Below are 6,975 nucleotides of genomic sequence, written 5' to 3'. Positions count from 1 at the left end.
TCCTCTATTTTTTCTATCTCCCGTGTCTCTGCCAACTCTTTCACCTCTTCACCCTTTACCTCCCTTGTCTCAACTATTATTATTTCCTTTGTCACGGCCTTCATGCCCGCCTGCTGGCATCGGCCCATGTTCTGCGTCTCACCCCGCAGCTTTTTCGTTCCTTCCTTCATTTGCTGTGTACTCGCATCGATCTTTTCGTTCATGCTTTTTATTCCGTTTATTATTTCCGCTTTCATTTGTGCCAGCATGGTGAATAGCTGGGCCATGTCGGATGCACTCAAGTGAGCCGTTTCGGCAGGGGTTGGGGAAGGGTCTTGGTGGAGAGGGGGGGGAAGGTGTCATACACCGCGGCCGCTGCCGCACCCACCTCGGGCCCTGGGTTCAGTTGGGCGAGTCCGTGTTCCTGCACAATCAACATTTCCTGCTCGGGGATTCCATCCTGGACCATGGATCCTACACATTCTACATCCATTTCTAATACCCCCGGCTCCCGCTCGCCTTGAGACGCCATCTTGCTTCTCGTGAAGGGTTAATTTAACTCGCTCGTAATTTGGAGGGAATCGGGGGTCGCTTCTCTCACCCCTGGACCGATTCCCGTGAATTTAGCCGGAGACAGGAGAGCCCGTTTTCCTGTTCTCCGATACCAGTGCCGCGAGGAGGGCGATGAGTTTATATCGCACGACCTGACACCAGTGTTGCGGATTCGCGCCCGCCGGCGTGCTGACGGCCACGTAACTCGAATCGCGGCACGTCGCCCACCGGACGGACAATCCAGTCGTGACCCTCTCGGTCTAACGCCGGGAACCAGTCACGGTGGACCTTTCGGTCTCACCGCGATCGAGCCAATCAGCCCCCGCGTGGGATAGGGTTGCTCGCCAAATTCGACCTACCTAAGTACCCACGCGGAGGGTAGACCGGGCGATCGCACCTCGCCGCAGGTCGACTTCGGACACGGGCCACTTAAGCGACCCGTTCCGTACTATCAGAATAACCGAGCGGTGTTATCGTCGACCTCGACGGTTTGATTAATTATCGGGCGTATTCAGCCCACTACCAACCCTTTACGTGAAGCAAGATGAGGATTCAATGGGAGAAAAAGACGAAGCGAAGCGGGAGAACAGTTCAATAATAAAGCACATTTATTCGCGGCACACGGGAAGCACACAAATACAATTCCACCAAATACACACAAAAAAAACACAATTCCATTTACACAAAAAGCAAATGTAAAAGCGAAAACACAATGCAGAGCTAATACCGACTACCGAGCACACGGCAACACTTATACAATTCTACTTCACAGACGGCGCCGACAACACATACCCAAAACCAAGGAAAAAATACCCTCAAGGATGAGGCGGGCCTGAGGCCGAGACCGGGTCGCGCCTACCCGTCTGGTGATGAGACGCGGAGCGGCGATGGCGCCCCAACCCGCGGGCCTCGCGGAGGGTGTCTGGTAGGGGGTGGGAAAGGGGCCCCCTTGGTCGCACTATCTCAGCGCGGGGGGAAACAGGAGGGGGTTGTTGATGCTCGGGGTATAGAGGATCTTTATTATCCCTGGTGTGCGTCTCCACCTCGGCCAGGTCGCGCTGCCGGCCTCCCTCGGGCGTGCAGCTCCCGGCACCGTCGCGAGCACCCCCTCGTCTGCCTTCGCCGCTGCCGCCTCTCCGCCTCTGGACTCTCCACCCTGGACTCTTCTTTGGGCTCTCCTCGTTCGACTCTCTTCAGCTTCTCCAGCTACTGCAGGCTTCGGGCTCCAGACTTCCACACGGCTCTGACTGACGAACACGGTCCTTTTATCCCCCCGTAGCTTCGCCTTTGACCCCTCCCTTTGACCTTTCACCTCGCTCCCCATTGGCCCGAGAAAAAGTGGGCGTGAAGGCTTTTTGATCCACAAATTTGCATATATCGATCGTCCTGGAGGCGGGGCCAAATCGTCCCTCGCTCACCGATTGGACGGCAAAAAGTGGGCGTGTGTCGTTTTTGATCCGTTTTTGAAGCACAAAATCCGTGATTTTGTACACGCTGTTCGACGCGCGCTCTGCACGAATCCAACACCGGTACCCACAGCGGGGCAAGAACGGTGGCGATGCTACGGTTGCGAGGTGTGACGTGAAGGTCGTGGCGGTTGTGGTGAAGCGGCGTTGTGGTTGGTGGTTGATGTTGTGGTTGTGGTGGTAATCATGGCGGTTGGTCCAAAATAAAGATAGTAAAAGAAAAACGGCTATCCTGAAGAGTCGCAGCTCGCATAAATGACATGTATTCCCACTAGACAACGGGTTTGGGCCTAACTACACATGCACTTACCGAGATACCTCACCTAAGGGACCTGAATGGTGGTTTGCGAATTTGGTAACCACAACAATATATATATATATATATATGTATGTATGTATACATGTATGTGTGTATGTATGTTCCTGAAATGTAGCCAAAACGGTACACGATAGCACAAAAATTTAGGGTCACCTTACTCACCATTCTCCTGCGGTGTGCAGTGTCAAGTTTCATTCAAATCGGGCAATGAAAAAAATTATTTAAAAAATCAATTCCTGATTCAGTCAAGTACTCTTCGGGAGAATTTGATCAATGCAAACAACCTCAGCGGTATAGTTCGCTGGAGCTATCTTTGTTTTTTTTCTTGAAATTATCCTTTTTCATCAAACGCCGTCACAACGGGAACCCAACGGGTTTCACGGGTCGTCTCATGTTCTATAAAGCTACCGCCACGTGGACTGCGCCTCCCTGGAAATAAAACGTGGAGCTTCGACTTAAATGTTGTCTGGCCTTTCACCCCGCAATCCTTCAGATACGCCACACATACAGACAGACGGGGGTGAAAACATAACCTCTAACCACCTTCTGTGACTGAGGTAATTAATAATAATCATCATCATCAACTATAATTTACGGACCAGTGTTTGTGTGTTTGTGGGTTTGTTTGTTGGGATACTCCTCCTGCAGTTCTGGGCCAATTACATCCAGACTTGCTACGTAGGATCAGCATGACCCCAATTCGTGTAATGGGGTGTTTTTACTTTGCTGGTGGTCCTGGGGGGGAGTGAGGAGGGGATACAAATTCTCTATGTAAATGTGTTTAATGTATCGTTGCTATCCAGGTGAGGGCACAGTAGTCATGCCCCCACGTTTTCCAGTGCAGTGAGGTGTTTTGAATTATAAGGAGTAGGTACTATATATTTTTGCTTCATCTACATAACCTGGGGTTTTTTTTTTTTGTTTGCCTCTACAGAGCTGTCAGTTGCCTAAACACCTCCCAAATAAAGGTAGGTGTCAGAAGAATGTGTTGCTTGCTTGGAACAAGACTGCCTGTGGAGCGGGTACTCTGCTCGTAATCTATCTATAATTCCTGCAGTGTGTGTCTGTGTGTGTGTGTGTCTGTGTGTCTGTGACCGCTATTTCTCGACAACCACTGGTCCGATGTAATTGAAACTTGCCAGCTATATTGCTGGGGACCTGAGGATGTGCCTTTTCAAGATTTAATATTAATCGGACAAGTGATTCCCAAGTTATGGCCATTTATTTACCAAACCAATGACAGGACACGTTGATGCGTAGGCGTGGCCGATGGGGAAAGCGCACCTTAGTTACCGTGGCGTAGGAGTGGCAATGGTCAATGGCAGCGAATGTCATGGCAAGCAAAGACAGGGAGAGCAAATTTTGATTTTACATGGCATGATTTTACATGATTTTACAAGCAAAGACATGGCAAGCAAATTTTGATTTTAATTAACTCTGTGTATGTAAGTATCACAGCAGTTGTTACTCCAATGCAAGTGATAATTTGTGGAATGCATGTGAACATTCCGTACGGGCACGCACCACTTCCGGATAGTGATGACTTAATGTATTCCAATAATTTCTCGATTTCTTATGCGCATTTATAGATAAACACAATGCCCCAATACAGTCGTCGTTTACGAGAGCGAAGGAACGGCCTGTGTGGTTGTTGTTTGTGGTACGCGGTTTGAAAGTTTTTTTTCTTTTTCTTTTTTTGCACATTACGGCCATGCGAAAGCGAAGGAACGGCCTGTGTGTTTGTTGTTTCTGGCACGCGGTTTGAATTTTTTTTTTTTTTTTGCATGTATGGCCACGCACCTACGGGCATGCACGTACGGCCACGCACTAGTAATAATAATAATAATAATAATAATAATAATAATAATAATAATAATAATAATAATAATAACAAGGAACTTCAATGCACGTGGAGGCCATTCGGCCCATTGAAGCCTGTATGTTATGGTTGCTAAAATATGGTTATTCATTCATGCTCTATCGTTTTAAATACTGAGCATCAAGCAAGGACGCAGCAGATGCCATTTTAAAAGTCTTTGGTATAACTCAGCCGGGTTCGGGTTCGAGCCACCAACCTCGGCCCAGATTCAGAGCGGACCGTTAAGCGGACACTCTAACCATTAAACCACCGCATGTGATTTGCAAATAGTCATCAGAACACTTTATGTAAGCCTCCTCCTTTTTTATTCCAACATGCTTCGTCATCTGTTTTTCTGCTCTTTATTCTATTACCCTGATTTATGATCTTACCTGCAACCTTTATTTTTAGCTATCTAATGCTATCTTCTATCAGATCTAAAAAACCAGTGACCTTTTCATTGCCTTTTGGCATATTTTTCACATTTTCTTGTTTACTAAGGGTAAAAATTTACCTATTCTTCTTTTGGCCTGACACAACTACACCAAATCATGATGTCCTTTTACACACTTGTACCAAATTCAGTTTTAACCATAATTTTTCCGAATAAATTTCATACCAATTCTCACCTATGATAGCAGTTGTAGCCCATATTATTGATCTGGTGACCACAACTGTTTTACAAGTGGGAATACAAATCTAAAACTTCCAGTGCTAATCTAAAGCAAGGTCAGTCAGGCCCACAGACTTTTGGATTGTGTAGCAGCCTTGGAGTTGAAATACCAAAGGCAGTTGTGACAGCTAAAGACATTCCACAAAGGATCAGAACAAGCACAGTGATCATACAGGTATCACAAGGTAACTAACCTAAGCTAATTAAGTGTCACACCCCGTGAGACCAAAGCCTTGTCGAGGCAAGGTCCCTCTTTGTAGGAAAGGTCTCTCATCGACTGAGCAGAGCTGGTTTGCAACAGGAAATCCAAGTGTGATCTTGTCCCTCCTTTATCAGGTTTTCCAAAGGGCTTCCGTTTCTGAAAACAATTGTACTTGGAAAACATATCTTTATTATTACTTCGTGGAAAAAAAAAAATTGGCAAGTATGTTGGTCTGTAGTGTTTGTCTGTTTGCCTGTCTGTTTGTTTGTTTGTCACATGATTTTTGGCCACAGTTTTCAAGCAATTGTTCTGTGTGTGCGTGCGTGCGTGTGTGCGTGCGTGCGTGCGTGACCGCCCAAGGACAGCAACGCTTAATTTTGGTGAAGATCCGATGAGTGATTTTTCATGTGTCTGTCTGTTTGTTTGTTACATGATTTTTGGCCACAGTTTTCAAACAATCGTTCTGAAATTTTTTTGTGTATGTCGTGGACCGGCTAAGGACAGCAGCGCTTAATTTTGATGAAGATCCGAATCCGGATCCAGATCTGAGAATTTTTAAAGTTATTTTTCACTCTTGCGAGATCAGGCCAAAAAATGATATAAAGCACAATATCTCAAAAGGTTGTGGATAGATTTGGACGAAACTTGGTGGGCAGGTTGGGTGTGTGACAAGGATGAATCACTTCAGTTTTGGTGAAGATCCGAATCCAGATCCGGATCTGAGAATTTTTTAAAGAGATTCTTCACCGTTGAGAGATATAGCCAAAATGATACATAGCACGATATCTCAATAGATTATGGATGGATTCGGCCGAAATTGGTGGACAGGTTGGGTGTGTGACGAGGACAAATCCATTTCGGTGAAGATCCGAATCCGAATCTCGATACGAGAATTATTTCATTTTAAAATTTACTCCATTTACACCTCGCTCTCCGAAAACACGGACCAACTTCTATCCTCTCATCCCAACTCGATCTTGCTAATAGGTGGTGACTTCAATTGTCATCATGCCAGTTGATTGGGTGTGGGTACCTCCCTCACCTGCCATGGCACTTCAGCAAGACTTCTGTGACTCATTGGGACTGGCTCGATCGGTCAACTTCCCGACCCGGATCTCAACCAACAGTACTCTATCTCTTCTGGATCTGATTTTGACCAATTTCCCTGAAAATATCCACTGTTCTTCCTCCACTCCAATCGGTTCTTCTGACCACGTGCTTGACAAAGTGGACATCTCTCTGGCTGTTATTAGAGAACCACCTCAGCGCTGTCGAGTCTGGAATTTCACTCAAGCCGACTGGCGGGGTCTTCAAGCAGCCATCAAACTTCTAGACTGGTCTCTCATCGCAACTTTCCCCAACATCAACTTGTTCTGGGAATTCTTTCAAAGACACTTGCTCTCCTTCATACACAGATTTATCCCCTCTGGTCTTCAGTTGTCCTTCCCTTCCTCCCGCCCTTGGTTCACGGAAGCTTGTGTTGAGGCAGTTGGCCTGAAACAACTTGCCTTTGCCTCATGGAAAGCAAACCCAATAGAGGGTAATCTCAGTTCCTTCTTTAAAGCTCAGTACAAGTGTGTGTCTACCCTCAGGAGAGCCAGAAAACAACATCTTTCTAATCTCAGGTCTGAACTCTCAAATCTTTCTCCCTCCTTCAAATCCTGGTGGCATCTAATCAAATCTGTTTCTGGTGTATGTTCCCCCTCAATCCCCTCCCTTGCCTCAAATGGCTGCACAGCTGATACCGCACGTGAAAAGGCTGAATGCCTAAACTCAGTGTTTGCATTTAAATCTTGTCCAAAACCCATCACTTTCTCTACCCACCTTACCCAGTCACACCCAACTGTCCCTGGACTCTGTGACCTTTTCTCCTGACAATGTGGAGAGTTTGCTGTCAAACCTCAATTCAGATTTTGCAACTGATGC

Source organism: Eptatretus burgeri, chromosome 9, assembly GCF_056783735.1.
Source record: "Eptatretus burgeri isolate ZD-2024b chromosome 9, Ebu_testis_v1, whole genome shotgun sequence".
Lineage (NCBI taxonomy): Eukaryota > Metazoa > Chordata > Myxini > Myxiniformes > Myxinidae > Eptatretus > Eptatretus burgeri.
Note: the sequence above shows the minus strand (reverse complement) of the source record.